Source organism: Mustela lutreola, chromosome 6 (assembly GCF_030435805.1).
Source record: "Mustela lutreola isolate mMusLut2 chromosome 6, mMusLut2.pri, whole genome shotgun sequence".
Taxonomy (NCBI): domain Eukaryota; kingdom Metazoa; phylum Chordata; class Mammalia; order Carnivora; family Mustelidae; genus Mustela; species Mustela lutreola.
Window position 1 is genome coordinate 20,879,063 of NC_081295.1, and position 17,052 is coordinate 20,896,114.

A 17,052-nucleotide genomic window follows, 5' to 3' on the forward strand; every position below is an offset into this window, starting at 1 on the left:
CTTGGGCAAGGCCCGTCCGGCCATTCTCAGGTAGGTTTGACTTTTTCCAGATGGGCAATTTAAAAAATACTGGTTGAAAATGAATAATACAAATGTTCAGATTAGATCCAACAGGTGATCACATGGGCCACTGGCCTCTGCATGTAACGAGGCACAGGTTAAGAATGCATACCAAAGCAACCTGGATTCTTTTAATACTATATTATACATGGTTGAAACATTATGGCAGGAGGGCAGGAGGGAGGCCCAGATTTTAACTAAGAAAAAAAACTGTAAAGGGTTATTTATATTTTCAGCCATTACTTCCTCTGGAAGTAACAAGAATTTTCACAATTCACTGCAAAACTATATTATTTATCCTAAATTTGTCTTTTCATTCCCTCACAGAAAGGAAATGTAACTCCAATAAGAACAAATTCCAGTCACAATGTCTCTGGTGTAAGATATGATTGATAAATAAGTTTAAAAAATAACCACTAACATGAGCTTTTTGTTTTATTCATCGCTTTGAATCGCCTCAGCACTTCTTGCCCCTCATTTGCACACGTAATTGATGGTGGTGCTGCCACACTCCAAATTTCATTCTGCTGCTACCTACCATGTTCTAAGTTTCAAGAGTTTCTCAGGCCCAAACGTCTTGGCTTTCTGTCCAATTTTAGTACGTGCGTTGCCGAAGCGAGCACTGAACATCTTGGGTTTCTGATAATAGTGTCTTTGTGTGAAAGAGGAGAAGGGACAGCATGCCTTGCATTGATTATTTAAGTGACAGCTAACCCTAAAGCCTTATGTGCGCCATTAATACCAAATGCAAGCTATAAAACCTGGGGAAACAGAAAGCCGGCCTAATAAGCCCTCAAGTGTGGAGCTCATCTGATTCTTTCTCAGGAAGTCTGTGTTGGCCTCTGCCAACTTCTCCTGGGGTCCCCTGAGAGACCATGGCTATCATTCTTAGCTTCTTCAGGGGATGCTCTCCATGGCAGTTACTAACCTATCGTGTAAGTACCTATTCAGCATTTATAAATATGAAGTATCGAATCCATCTTTGTCAGATTGATAAATAATTCCGTAAGACAAGGGGTTTCCACTTGATGGCCTCAAAGTTTCCTACCTGGTCTAAAATTTTGTGATTTTTATTTGTCTCAACCTTTACCTATAGATTTTCGGAACTCCTATGAAAGTTTATGTGAATATACAAAAGTTGCCAGTTTGGTCATTAATGGGGTGTTAATCCTTTCCCTGCATTATGTTGGTGATTTAAGACCTAGTGTGAAGAAAAATCCTATTAATAGATTTTTCTAGATCAGTGCTATCCAATAAAAATATAATACAAGCCAAAAATGCAAACCATAAATGTGATTTAAAATATTCTAGTAGCCACATTAAGATGGTAAAAAGAAACACATGAAATTGATTTTAATGATATAGTTTATTTAACACCATATGCCCAAAAAATAATTTCAACATATACTGAATACAAAATAATTGTTAAGATGTTTTACATTCTTCGTGTGTGTGGGTGTTAAGTCTTCAAAACCAGTGGGTACTTTACATTGGTACATCTCAATTCTGACTGGCCACATTTCAAATACTTAAGGGCTGCATGTGGCTAATTAGTGGATGCTTTCTTGACATCGAGTAGTTTTAGAGCCCTGATACTCAAAGTCCTCTGTGGACCAGGAGCTCTGGGATCATGTGGGAGCCTGTTAGAAATACAGATTCTTGGAATGAGAATCTGCATCTCAACGAGCACGGCAGAGGATTTGTATGGACTTTAAGAAGGACTATTCTGGAGGGTGTATCCAAATTCTTCTCTTCAGTGAAACCTAGTTTTGAATATTCTTACAGCTTAACACATTTCTACTTTGTGTACATTTTTTTTTATAAGTCTAAATGTCTATATGCTTTCAGGTCTCCCCATTTTAAAAAAGTTACTTATTTTTTTCTAGGTGTAAAAGCACAACTTGTTTATACTGAAAAATTAGAAGCTAGAAATAAGAACAAAGAAAACAGAAAATACTCATCATCCCATCAATTGGAGATAACTACTATTAACTTTTGGGTGTTCAGCTTTCCAGCATCTAAAATGTTGCCTATTTCTTAATAACATAAACATAATACATAAATAAATTCTTTTAAAAAATCATACAGTAACATATAAAATAATGGAAATGCAGTTCCTGCCTGATCCACTCATCAGGTGAAGAACATTTGGGTTATTTCCAACTTTAGGCAATTATGAATAGAGTTGCTCTAAACATTGACTTCCAGGTTTTTGGGTAAGCACACAGGAGTGGGAATGCTATTAGAAAACATCTTTTTTTTTTTTAAATGCTGCCTTGTATTCAGGACTTGAATATATATGAAGAGGTATGTATTCACTCAATTGACAAATATTAAATATTTATATTGTATTAGGCAATAAGAATCAGTGAAGGTAGTAGTTGGACCCAATCTTCATAGACTTTTTTTTATTCTAATCCCTACTAATAGACATTGAAGTTATTTCCGACCTTCCTATCATAAACAATATGTTTTAAAATTTCAGTTCAGTCATTATAGATCATCTGCTATTTGCCCAAAATTTTCCTAGGCGCTTTCAAGGAAAATAATGAGCAACTAGGCAGTAGTCTTGGTCAGGAGAGTCACCTAACTCTAGCACTGGTTAAAGTGGGCGTGGGGGAGGGGAGGGGAGCCTCTAGCCCCAGGCAGGTGTTGCAGGTTAATTCTAGGTTAATGTAGAGCACCTGGGGTTACCCTTCATTTTCCTAGGCCAGTGGTTTTCAAACTCTGGTGTATATCAGGATCACATAGACAGTTTGTGAAAACAGAGTCCTGGATCCCACTTCTGATTCAGTAAGTCTGGGATGCGGCTCAACGATTTGCATCTTTAACAAGTTCCCAGGTGAGGCTAACCCTGCTGGCCAGCAGAACATACCTTGAGAACAGCCGTCTGTTATTTTTGGGGAGTTTCTGACTCTGATATCTTAAATTTGGACTTTCCTTCGTCAGCAGTTAGGAACTCAGGGCTCTAGAAGTAGCCATCCTCGAAGTTACTGGAGAAGTTATTGAAGCTGAAGAAACTTCCTTGCGCCTCGAGGCTGCATGGTGGGATCGCCAGACAACTCCTGTTCCTTGCGGTTTATTTCCAGTCCTCTTGAGCTACTACCTTCATGCAGGCTCTTCCCTGAGTTGCACTTGTGTACATGGGAATTTGGCCTCTGGCACCCTGCACCACCGGTAGACAGGGAGGGGCTTCACACTTGAAGAGTTCTTCTGGAACAGTGTCTTAATATCAAGTCCAGAATTTCCTCATCTGTGTTAGAGAGGACTGAGTTTCTAACTGCAGGAGCCTTGGGAAAGCTGCAGGCCTTTCTCCTGAGACTTCTGAAGGGCGGGGAGGGGACAGGCTTACCCTGGACTTGTATGTGTATATGGGGGTGGGGGGGCACAGGTAGTGGATCTAGGGAAAATGCACTAACTCTAACTCTGAGAGTTGCAAGGGTCCAGGTCCCATAGGCAGAGGAGCCAGAGTTCTTAGAGGTCCTGGTGAGTGTAAGGCTAAGTGCAGAGAAGTCTTCTTGGTTTTCTCTCCTTAGCTAGTTTAGTGGGCAGGTTTAAATAAGGAATCTGCAGTTCATTCTCCTCCTAGCAGGGTTGAAGGTGGTTTCACCGTTCACTAGCTCCATCAGTAAGGTTCTTAGGAAATTTCCTCATCTGTAAAATGAGGACAATAACCCCATTCTTGGGGTTACTGTGGGGATTAATACAGTAACATGTAAAGCACCTCATTACTACAGTACTTAACACACGGGCGGCCCCTCTTTACCTGACGGGAGCAGGGGTCAGGAGTGAAACTATGGTATATGCCACCGGGGGACCTTTGGTGGACTCATCACAAAGCATGCCCAGTTCTTTTTGTACTTTGGAGTCTTGGCATGACTCCCTCTGGAAAATGAGGTTAGCTCGCTTTGGGGACCTGCCGTTAAGCATTCGCGAGCATACCCACGGAACTAACTTAGCTGACAGGGTAACCATCATGCCGCACTAGCATTGAAAGACTTCCTAGGATCTAGGGTGACTATTAACAGATGGGACTTTTAGACCTAGAAGAAATAGGACTGATTCATTTCAATCATTCATTTTACTACCTTGGGAGGTTAAGTGACTACCTCAGGCTCAAAGAGCATTATAATTGTTTGGAGTTCCTAAGTCTGAGCTGGCCTTGTTATCAGCTATTTCATGCTTTCTGGACCTTGACCCTGTTGCTCTACCCATAAAGCACTTGCCCTAGTTTCCTTTTTATTTCAGATTGCATACAAGATGAAAAGGAGAAGTTGATGAGCACAGTTCTGTGGCTCTAATTCTTCGTTAGAGAAGGGTTTTAGGAGAATAAGAATTTAAGGTCAATTTGGAACAGTGTGAGTATAGGTTATCAGAACCCATCTTTCTGCTTTGACATTCCCAGATACTCTTAGAGCTTAATACTACTTATAGGCTCACTATAAACATTACTGCAATGTCTAATTTTAGCTTATTGGCCACTTAATACTTATGTTTATATTCTAATTTTCTGTTTTAGTAGTCAGGAATGTTTTCTTGTTGTCTCAGGCATATCTCAGCAGTGAAAATCATTTCCCCCTATGTCAGAAACTTAAAGAAGCAAGCCAGAAGCCTACTTTATTTATTTATTTATTTATTTGACAGACAGATCACAAGTAGGCAGAGCAGAGGGGGGTGGGGAGGAAGCAGGCTCCCCGCTAAGCAGAGAGCCCTATGCGGGGCTCGATCTGAGGACCCTGGGGTCATGACCTGAGCCGAAGGCAGAGGCAGAAGCCTACTTTTAAAAGTCTGTAAAATGTAAGCGTTAGACATGACACAGAGTATTTGTTATAAAGGAAGTTTCTTTTTCATTTTTTTTTAAGCAAGATTATTTATTTATGTATTTTTTAGAGCATATATGCTGGGGTGGTGGGGGAAAGGCAGAGGGAGAGAGAGAATCCCAGGCAAACTCCCCACTGAGGGCAGAGCCCAATACGGGGCTTGGTCTTCACAACCCTGAGATCATGACCCAAGCTAAAATCAAGAGTTGGACATTAACCAACTCAGCCACCCACCCAGGCACACCTCTTTTTTCTTTTTTCTTTTTTTAAATAGGCCTTAAAAAAAAAAACCTACAAAAACAAACTCCACTAGCCAAAGAAAAGGTAAATAGTTTCAGAATGGTGTGTACAGTGTGCACGCCCCTCCCCACACCCTCCTACTCTCTTCTCAGAGTTCCCACTGGTTTTGTTGAGACAATCAAAAACCCATCATGGAAATAAATCTTGATCACAGGAGCTTGACTCCCCATTTTCCTACCCTCCATACTTAGTGGAAGGCAAGATGGGTGGCAGTTCCAGAGTATTCCAATTGCAAAGGAAGCATTTCCTCATTGAAATGATGTTAAAAGAGATGCACGGGTTTCCCTTAATGTGAATTAGATAAATTTCTGAGATTTGGCCTAAAAAGCAAATAGCCATTTTAAGATTATTTCTATGAGAATCATATTTGTAGGTCCACAAATTGGCTAACCATCAACAAACATTTGAAATACAATCTGTCATAGGTTGGGAAATGGTTGGATATTTTAAAAAATTTGATTTATACAAATTCTTACAAGTGTGCATTAAGCCACAACCATGCCCAGAGTTCCTGAACATCTGTTGTATTAATAAGTGCAGCACCTATACTAATATATCACTTAAAGCTCAAACATAACTTAGGGGCTCATCATACTATTTGTTCTATTTTTGCATATGTTCAAAATTTTTTATAATAAGAAATATTTTTTAAAAAACCCCTTCAGATGTAAATTTCCAAAATTCCCAAAGGATTAACCTAGGGGAAAACTGGGAAGCAATATAAAACTGGGAAGCAATTTCACTTCTAATAAGAAGTGAAAACTTGAATTTAAAAAAATTTTTTTATTTTTTTAAAAGAGTTCAATTTATAATTGCAACCATTATATAGACAGCAAACCAGCTATCAAAATGTTGGAAACATTTCAAATAATGGACCTATTTTATAGCCTCCAAATTTTCACATCACTGTTGTTTAAAAATTAGGAATATCTTTTAAATGCTTACATAGGATATTTTTAAAAATCCATTGAGATTAATATAAAAAAGATCTTCAGCATCTTTTAAAACCACACTTCTCTTGAAAATGTAGCTTAATACAAATCTATTAGACTTCCTAAGATATAATTGTATTAAATTCAGAGTTAAAACATTCACTCTTTAGATATCCATAGTCAACTAATAAATTTTCTGTTAATATCCTTACATATCTTTTATAAACAAAATATTTTAAAGACCTACAATGGTGTGGTATAAAAGAACAATAATTATAGTAGACAAAATAATAAATGAAATATGATATGCCTTCTGCTATATACCTGTGAGTTTTACAGAATAATCATTACAACAGATGTCCTTAGAGAACAAAAGAGAATGAGAGAGGAGACAGGTTGAGGAAGGCACGGAAGATATTTTCTGTTATCTTCTACTGTGTGGTCTCTCACTGCACTATTCTTTAAACAAAAAAAGGTCTCTGCAAGGGCAGGTCGTGTTTCAAATGTCCCCTTACCCTTCTGACTAGAGAATAATGTGTTTGTGTAGGATATGATTACACCAGACAAGGCTGTGAACACATGTGACTTACTCAATGATTCTATTCTGCTTCCTTTTAAAGATAAAGAATGCATTTAAGTCGATTGTGTATGAGACTCTAGTAATTCCTTAGAAGGCTCCATTTGAACACAGAATAATATTACCTTATTTTCAAACATTAAGAGCATGGCCATTTCCTGGGCTTTTGTTTTCTTTCCAGAAACTATGAATTAATACTTTCATTTATTTTCAAAGAGAAAAATAGGACACATGTAATTGCTTCAAGATAGTTTTAATTTTTCTTTGTATAAGCAAAACATCCCCGTAAAACATTTACTTTGCAAAAATGTTTATATACAAATAACTATGTAAGGCAAAAAAAAAAAAAAAAAACAACTAAGAACAACACGACAGCTCCTAACAGTAGGCCAGGTCAGGGTGCAGATCTCCTGAAAACAAGCTGCTCACATTCCCAGAACCACAATCCTCTGGGAGGAATCTTGTCCTGTTTAACTCGTTGGGTGGCGGAGCCCAGAGGAATTAACTCAAACTATGAAAATCCCAAAGCATGGTCACCTATGGGGAAATGAGGAGACAGATACGACTTGAGCATGGTAATTATTTTCTGGTAGTAATAATAAAGAAAACAACCTCACATGGTAAAGGTTTTGTGGGCTTGAACTTCAACAGGTAGCTGATCGTACATGTATTTACCAAACATAGCATTTGTTGGCTGCAATGGAAAACACGTATGTGTGCTTGTCATTTGTCTTTAAGATAGTGCTCTCCAGAGCAATCCCATTTATTGATTAGAGATGCATGTAAGTGGCATTTAAAATAATAAAACAGAGCTAAAATTTGAGGGTTTACTGTGTATCAGACATACTGTTCTAAGTACTTCATGTTGTTTCTTTCACCTAATCCCGCCAATAGTCCTATCAGGTAAGAACTATTATTATTCCTACTTAACAAAGAGCTGAGGCATAGGGAGGTTAAAGGTCACACAAATAGCACACAGAACCAGGCACCTAGTGTGCAGAGCTCTTGCTTTTAATTTAGCTCCAGAGTTGTAATGTGAAATTGGATTGTAAACCCCATCGTCACACAGAACTCTTCTGAGATTGCAGATTCCATTTCGTTGTGAACTTCTACCTCTTCACAGCACTCTGACGCACTGTTTACCTTCTGCCTCCCAATTCACCTTCTGGATTCACCTGCCTCCCTATACAACTTGGACCCCCAGGGATTTCAATTAGACCCCAGACTCCTGCCCTGACCTCTCCTCTTGAAGAGGTGGTCCCCTGCACCAGCAATCTCTGTTATTGCTTCCGGGCAGGGAAACTCACAGCTGATTTAATCCAAGAAAAAGTCAAGTTTCCTGTTGCTAAGTGGCCTTCACTGCTGCACAGTAATCCTTTCTTTGACACTTCGAAGCATCCATAGCAGCTGTTTCCAACTTCTTCCAGGATTAAATCCCCAAGCTCACCCACGTATCCCTCTGTAGATTATTTTATTATGGATTTACTTGAAATTCATCCAAAGTAGGGCTGCCAGACAAAATACAGGGTACCTGGTTAAATTTGAATTTCAAATAAACAAAGGATCATATTTTAGTATAAGTACGTCCCTCCCAAAAAAGTATGTCCCAAATACTGCATTAAAGAAATATCTAAATGCCATTTAAAATAATAAAAAACCCCAGCAAACTATGCACTGAGATCCTAACAAATATTGTTTAGACCATACTTAATACTAAAAATGTATTCATTGTTTACCTGAAGTTCAAATTTTACTGGGCATCTTGCATTTGAATTTGCTAAATCTAATCCAATCAAATTCCCTTACTTTCCATTGCCAGAAGCATCCTTCCTTTTTTCAAAGGTTAACTCTCTGAGCTATGGTACTGGCCTTTCTCCTTGGTTCACTTTCTTCTTCATTCTATATATTCCTTCCTCTCTACTTTTAAGCATGCTCAGGTTATCCCTCCTACAGTATGAATGATCCCAGTTCTATACCCCTCCATGAGCCCACCCATGCCCTTTGCCATGTCACTGTGTGATTTCTCTACAAAGGTAAATTCTATTTCCCCACCCCTTGTTTCTGAACTTAGCCACATAACTTGATCTGGTCACCCCAATGAAGCAGAATGTCAGTGTGTCAGTTTGGAGTCAAGGATGCATGGGGCCTTGTATGTTTCTGCCTGTTCTCTTAAAATTCTCCCATCTCCATGAGAAGGGTGTGCCGAGGTAAGCCAGACAGGAGGAAGATGACATGTGGAGTAGAGTCCAGCATGGAGCGAAGCTCCCAGGTAGGCTTGTAGATGCACAAGCAGTCTCCACTGACATCAGCCAACCCTCAGGCATGAACTGGAATAATAAGTGCAGTCTTTTTTTTTTTTTTTTTAGACATTTTATTTGAGAGAAAGAGAGAGAGCACAAGCGGGGGGAGCAGCAGAGGGAGAGGGAGAAGCAGACTCCCAGCTGAGCAGGGAGCCCGATGTGGGGCTTGATCTCAGGAGCCCAGGATAGTGACCTGAGCCCCAGGCAGATGTTTAACCAACTGAGCCACCCAGGTGCCTCGACAATTACTGCAGTCTTGAGCCACTGAGTTTTCAAATGTTTGTTATGCAGCAACAGCTAACTGAAATACCTACCTTGAAAAAACTCTCGACTTTATTATCCTTACTTTCTTGTACCCCCGAACTGCTGTGAAAAATATCCTTTATTTTTTGCCTGTGTCCTCTTACTTGTTCTTGTTATCTGTATCACTTCTCTTAACTGATGCCAAAAATGGGCCCTAATGGGCACTCCTACAGCTGTAACTCTGTCCTTACCAACCCTGGCCTCTGCATAGCACTTGATTCTATAGATCACCTAATAGCTGTTAAATTTCCCCCTCCCCAATTGTACTGCACTGGTCCCAATTTATTTGATTGTTTCATCTATTTCAGGCGCTCATCTTCTCTCTTCCACTCTTGGGAGTTTATTCATTCCCCCAATAGCAATTATCATATATTTGATTCACACATCTTTTTTAGTATATGTGCTGCCAAAGCGAGCACTGATTCACACATCTTTATCTCCACCCCAAATCTCCCTTCTGAGCTCTAGTTGAGTTGGTTCTCAAACTACCCTGTGCATTAGAATCACCCAGAGGGCATACGAATGTTCAGATTGTTAGGGTCCCACTGTTTGAGTTTCAGATTCAGTAAGTCTGGAGTGAAGCCAGAGAATTTACATTATTAACAAGTTCTCAGGTGATGCTGATGTGTAACTTTGAGAACCACTATTGTAGTTTCATATTTCCTACTACCTAATGGTCTCCACTGGTTATCAAACATTGTACATGTGATTCAAACATTGCATAGTATCAGTTAGGGTGGGTTTTGTTGTTGTTGTTTGTTTGTTTGTTTATTTTGTTTTTAACTGTAAGCCCTTAGGAACCAATTTGGGCTAGCTAAAGCAAAATAAAGAATTTATTAGGGGGCTCACAGATTCAGTGTGAAGACTGGTGTGATCCATGCTCCAAATAAGGAAACCAGAAAACAGACTACTTGACAATAGGAGCATTACCTCTATATCTGAAAAAGTAAACAGTGTTTCTTGTGTTCTTGAGTCCCTCTGTTCAAGATTCAATTCCAAGGACATCTGGGTGGCTCTGTCGGTTGAACGTCCCACTCTTGATTTTGGCTGGGGTCACGATTTCATGGTCCTGGCATAAAGCCGGGTATCTAGCTCCACACTCAGCAAGGAGTCTGCTTGAGGACTCTCTTGCCTTCTCCTTCTGTCCCTCCCCTCTCTCTCCCCAACCAAAAAAAAAAAAAAAAAAAAAAAAATTAATTGCAAATGAGAGTCCCCTACCCATCCTTTAGTTGAACCAGGGCAGGGATGGAAAGGATTATGGTGGAAGTAACCACCACTAATTGCTCTTCTTTCATTCTGTCTTTGTTTAGGCCCTCACAATCAAGTGGGTGGATTACTACAACAACCTCTTGGGTTTTCTTGCCCCTAATCTAACCTCCAATTCATTCTCCACATCGTCTTCAGTTATCTCTTTAAAACACATGTCATTTTCTTCTTTGCATTGTCTGGTAGTGTTCCTGTCTTATCTTGTTTTAAGTAATAAATTGCTTTTCTTCACGTGCAAGTGGATGGGATACTTTTTCCTTAACAGACTCATAAAATGTAAAGTAGTTTTAGAAGGTAGGAAATACATCTCATTGTTAAATGAGAACCTATTGCTTAGTAACCAGGCAAAGGTCCGAAGTGGTTGCAAAATAGAGACCCCTCTAGGAGCCTTTAAGAGATCAATGTCTCACTAGATTGAAAAGCCCCACCTGACAAGGACCTAGCCCTCACTGCATCACCAGCAGCTCCGTCATAGCAGGAGCTTAATGAATTTTTTTTTTTTTTAGATTTTATTTATTTATTTGACATAGATCACAAGTAGGCAGAGCAGTGGTGGGGGGAGGGCGGGGAGCAGACTCCCCGCTGAGCGGATAGCCTGATGCAGGGCTCAATCCCAGGATCCTGAGATCTTGACCTGAGCCGAAGGTGGAGGCTTAACCCACTGAGCCACCCGGGTGCTGAAGGAGCTTAATGAAATTAATAAACACTTCATCTCTAGGCCCTCCCTACTTTAGATTACTGTTATAGTCTCCTAATTGATTTCCTGGTCTGCAGTCTTTGCCTGCCTTTAAAAAACAAAACAAAACAAACCAAAAAAAACTCGATGCAAAACAAAAAAAAAAACTTCACTACCAACCACTTCCCACATACCACTGTTAAATCAAGCTAGTTATCATTTCCTGCTAAAAACCTTCTGACTCCTCAGTATATGTTTGCCAATTCTAAATTCTCCATACTCAAAGCCTTCCATACTCTAGTTCCAACCAGGTTCTTTAGGCTTTCTTCCATTTCTACTTATACCGTCAACCAATCTAGATAAGACTTTTTAAAACATAACTTACCTTTTCTGTTCCTATTGCTTTGGTTCTACTTTTTGGAATGCCTTTCTCCCATGGTGTTTATCCTACTCTACCTTCAAGTCTGTTAACTTAACCTGCCAGTATTCTCAGTCTTTTTAAGTCCATGACCCACCACCTCAAGTTCTTTTTGTAATGTTCCCTTGAACCCTATATCCCTAACTCCCTGGTTAGAAATCTATTTGAAGCTTTTGAGTGTCGGATTCGCTCAGTCAGTTAAGGGTCTGACTCTTGATCTCAGCTCAGTCTTGAGCTCAGGGTTGTGAGTTCAAGCCTTCATTGGGTTCCATGCTGGGCACGAAGACTACTGAAAGAAGAAAAGAAATCTATTTGAAGTTTTTGCTAATTGATGTCTTGAATTTAATAATACTTAGTAAAAGTTGAACACATACTATCTTAAATTATCACTATATACTTGTTTATTTGTCCTAACAGATTTTAAGAGCTTTCTATCACTTAGTAATCTTCTGTATTCCTCCAGAAACTACTCTAGTGGCTTACACATGGTACTGATGAATGAAATCTGTTAAACAGATGAATAAATGGATGCTTATAATATGAGGCTAGTATTTGGGACTGGTCTCCTTGAGGCAGCAGCCAGTGGGTGTGCTAGGAATTCCAACTGCTAGAATCAAAGGGTATAAATCTTGGTAGCTTGGAAGTACAAGGTGAGTTTAAACCAAAGATGATCAGATTGAGCACAGAGGCCAGTGCCAGGAGGCCAAAAATAAGCATCAAATAAAAAGATCCAAAGGCCAAACCTGAGATAAAGTGTAGAAGAAAGGGTTTGGAATCAGGCGAAGACACAGTAGAAGAAACAGTAGCTTAATAATAGGTTGATGGGGATCTGGAAATGTTCACTTGTTTTAGGGGCTTGTGCATAGCATTTACAGGATCAAAACAAACAGTTTATTAGTAAAACAGAGTTGCCTAAGAGTCAGAAGTTGGTGGGCAGCCATTTATCATTTCTAGCAAAGAAATAGATGGAAATAAATTTATAATAGCAAATACAGTGAAATATAAACAGGATTGCTTTGAGAGGTAGATTTCATTTCAGCTCCATTTTCTTCTGCTCTGCCATCTTTTTTTTAAGATTTTTATTTCTTTTTTTTTGACAGAGAGAGATCACAAGTAGGCAGAGAGAGAGGGGGAAGCAGGCTCCCTGCTGCTCAATCCCAGGACCCTGAGATCATGACCTGAGCCGAAAGCAGAGGCCTTAACCCACTGAGCCACCCAGGTGCCCCTGCTCTGCCATCTTAATTTGTTTCACACGTTTGCAGAAGTTCACATCCAGGTTTTAATGCATTTTTTTGATTCCTCCATATTATGGATAAAGAAAAATATATTTTAAGAGAGATAATATCATAGCATTCAACCCCAAACACAAAAAGTCAGAATTTGATTTTTCTCTATTTTTTAGACTTTCAAACTACCAATCAACAAAGCTACAATAAGAAAACTGTACCTAATAACCACTGATTTTTTTTTTCTATATTAACCATTTATAGACTGGAAAATTCTAAGAATATTTTACAAAGGTTTTGTTTGTTTATTTGCTTTTTTTTTTTTTTTTTTAACTTAAAACAGGGCACCTGGGTGGCTTAGGTGGTTAAGCATCCAACTCTTGATTTCAACTCAGATCATGATCTCAGGCTCGTGAGATTGACCCATGTCAGATCCCACTATCGGCTTCCCACTCGAGAGTGCACAGTCTGCTTGTACCTCTTCCTCTGCTCCTCCCCTCGCTTGCATATGTGCGCATTATACGCATGCTCACTCACTCATTCTTCTCAAATGAATAAATAAAATCTTTTTAAAAAGTAAAAAACTTAAGATGTGGGGCGCCTGGGTGGCTCAGTGGGTTAAGCCGCTGCCTTCAGCTCAGGTCATGATCCCAGCGTCCTGGGATCGAGTCCCGCATCGGGCTCTCTGCTCAGCAGGGAGCCTGCTTCCTCCTCTCTCTCTCTGCCTGCCTCTCTGCCTACTTGTGATCTCTCTCTGTCGAATAAATAAATAAAATCTTTAAAAAAAAAAAAAAAAAAAAAAAACTTAAGATGTAAAACAAAAAAAATCCTATTTATATGAAATGCATATTTTATTATTGAGAGCTCTACAAAGCTTAATTCCTACAGCTACTCTTCCTTATAAAGCATTTGTTTGCTTTCCGTCTGTGAGGTTGGGTTGAGCAGCTCTCTGCCACACACAGTGTTTTCTTGTATTAATTAGCAGCATTGTGGCAAAGACTAATGTCCACATGAAAAGCACAGCAAAATTCACTTTAAATCCTATTGTAAATGTGCAGTAGTCCTTTGCATGAATTGTACAATAAATTTTGCTATTTTGAATTATGTGATGAATAAAGTACACTTTTTAAGCCTATGTTATTCTTGCTGATGTTACTGAAAGGAGGATAAATTCCCATATTAGTTCCTTGGAAACTTAATATACTTGGCAGCAACAGAGAATAGGAAGATCACTTATCAAGGAGCTAGGTGACGTTGATCCTACCTATTCTATGGGGTCTTACTCAAGTCATTCATTCTTTCTAAGTTTTACTATCCTTATCATCAAATATGAAGACTTGAATTATTTCAGTAGTTCTTGTAAGGAAGACTGCATCAGGATTGCCTGTGGACATTTCATTTTGACTTGGTAGATGTGAGAAGGGAGGCCTGGGTAACTGCAGCTTTACAACACTTCGTAAGTGATTCTGATGCATAGTTCTGGTTAAAAACCAATGGCCTAAATAATTTCTTGAGCCTTTTGCAATTCTAAAAGTCTAATTTTTATACCCAATCAATGGAATTTTAACAGCTCCTAGCTTTCATCATTGTAATGATGAAAAGTCTCTTCTAATGAATAAATGTGTTTTAGGAAATAGGGAAGCTGCCTCTAAATTATGAATAATAGCTTACAGTTACTGAGTGCTCACCAGTTCCAAGGTATTAACTCATTTAATATATGTAGTTCCATCTTCACAACAATAGTGAGGTAGATACTAATATTGTCATCTATATAACACAGAGCGGGGAAACAGAGGCATAGAGAGTAACTTTCCCTAAGCTACAGAGCAGATAAGTAGGGAAACTGGGCGTAGAGCCTCGACTCTTCACCAGTATGCTACTGCCATCCACCATAGGGGAACTACACCTACCAACAGCACCCGCACTGCTCCCCTCCCCAGTAGCACTGCTTTTTCTGTTACTTAGGAAAAAAGAAGGGTCTGTTTTTATTTATTTTTTATTTTTTTAAAGATTTTATTTATTTATTTGACAGAGAGAGAGAGATCACAAGTAGGCAGAGAGGCAGACAGAGAGAGAGGGGAAAGCAGGCTCCCCACTGAGCAGAAAGCCCAGTGCGGGACTCCATCCCAGGACCCTGAGATCTTGACCTGAGCCGAAGGCAGAGGCTTAACCACTGAGCCACCCAGGTACCCCAGAAGGGTTTGTTTTTAGAAAAAATAGTGGAATCTGAAATGATGGAAGGGGGAATCTGGGAAAAGCAAGAATGAAATGACTCAAGGGAGCTAAGCCCAAGTCCCCAGACCCTGAGTTGCAACAACTAGAGACTACTTAGACTCACAAAAGCCTTGCTGAAAAGATAATCATCCCTATGAGTGATTTGCTTTCAGTTCTCACTTCATTCCATAATGTTTGAGACAGGTTTTCTTTGACTGATCAAATATTAATTTTTTAAAAATTAGAAATTTACCTTATTGGGTGAACTAGCCCCCAAACTATAAAGTTATAACAGGAAATAAGCACAAAAGCTATGTTTGAGACTCAGAGAGAGGGTAACGACATTTGAAATAATTCAGTCTATTACTAATTTGGCATATACAAAGGAGAATTTATAACAAGTTACCTTGGCATATGGAGTAGAGTCTAGTGCATTATAAGGATAACCTTCCCTTCTCAACAGCACAGACAGAGTGACCTTACTGCTCTGTGGTTCTGAATGTACAATGTGAAATGCCAACCTACACAGGAGTGCTATTTTTTTTCTAACTGGGTGCACTCAGCAATCTGGGTGCAGGCACCCAGCTGGAGCTAGTGTTTTGCCAGGTTAGTGACAGCAGGGCAAGCAGGGCAAAGTTGAGTGGTAAAGTAATTTAAAATAGAATGCAGCAAAAGATCAGAGGAAATGAAGGCAGAAGAAGGTTGAGAGGGAGAAAAAAGAGAAGTCTGGATTGGAGGTCCCATGTCAGAGAAACGAGAGAAGGACGACAGACTGACATGGAGAGAGAAGAGCCCTGGAGACATCAGGGACCTGAGAACGATGTACTGGGAGGAAGTGAGGGACAGAGCTGTGATGCACGTCATGGCCAGAGACTGTGAAGTCTGCAGTTAGAGGTGAAACAGATCAGGTCTATGACAAGATCCAGTGTGCGGCAACAGAACTGATCCCCTGAAGATAACTGGAGATGAGATGTCAATGAACTTTGAGGATGGTATTCTGTCTACTTTGGTGATGGATTCACTCAGTTAAGGAAAACAGGAAGACTGTAAGCCACATGTCAGTCTTTAATAATTTAAGTCTTAAAAGACTTTGGATATGCTTAGTATAGGGGACTGGGTATTCTAGAAAGATGCTACCTACCATTATCTATGAGTTTTCAGTCTAAAATAGTTCATACTAAGGCAGAAGCAAGCAGCAGCTTAAGAAAAATGAGTAACTTTTCCCTTCATTCTTACGACTAATTTTCTTTTCCACTTTTTTGACTTGGTAAGAATCTGTGTGTCACCTTTTCAACTTAGGGCTAGGTTAGTATTTTCCTGAAGTTGAATAGAGAATGAAATTATTGCTAATTCAGACAAGAAAAACCTCAGCTTCCCACTCTCATAAGTTAGTAAAAATAAATGTTTAAAAAATAAATTACAACTCAGTTGCCCCAGTTCTGATTTGAAAACATCTGGTGAGACCCTGGGTACAGCTTCCCACTACTTTTTTTTTTAAGTGTAAAAAAATACACATACAAAGGTTTCTTATAATCTTGAAAGTACAGGGTGGCATGCTATTTGCTGACAGGCTGACCTTTACACAAAGAACCTCCACCTTCAACAAGCTGAAATTACTGTTACTGATGCCTTCAGAATATCATTGCCACGGAAAGCAGCATGTTTTGTCCAAGTCATACAGAAGTAGCTAGATAGACACCATTTGGTCACCAAATGGTGCAACATAGAGGGCAAGGGAAAATTATTTCTACAGTACCAACCATATGTCTGATACTGTGCAAGGAAGAAAAGGAAATGTCAAATCTGATTCCTAATGTCAAGAAGCTTACAATTTATTGGTCAATTACATAATACTTCACCCCAGAGCCATGTCTTACATTTAAAAAAAATAACTCACAGCATCTAACATAGGACTTTATAGATATCAATGAGAAGTTAATAACAAATTAAAACAATACAA

At 39.2% G+C, this 17,052-nt stretch overlaps 1 long non-coding RNA gene across 1 annotated transcript; it reads right to left on the reverse strand.

Annotated features, from left to right (window-relative positions):
• Positions 1 to 5,943: 5,943 nt before the first annotated feature.
• On the reverse strand, positions 5,944 to 12,796 carry LOC131833500 (uncharacterized). Its single transcript, XR_009354495.1, has 2 exons — positions 11,620 to 12,796; positions 5,944 to 8,197 (listed from the first exon to the last, which is right to left on the reverse strand). It is a non-coding gene; the product is annotated as an uncharacterized LOC131833500 (long non-coding RNA).
• Positions 12,797 to 17,052: the final 4,256 nt, after the last annotated feature.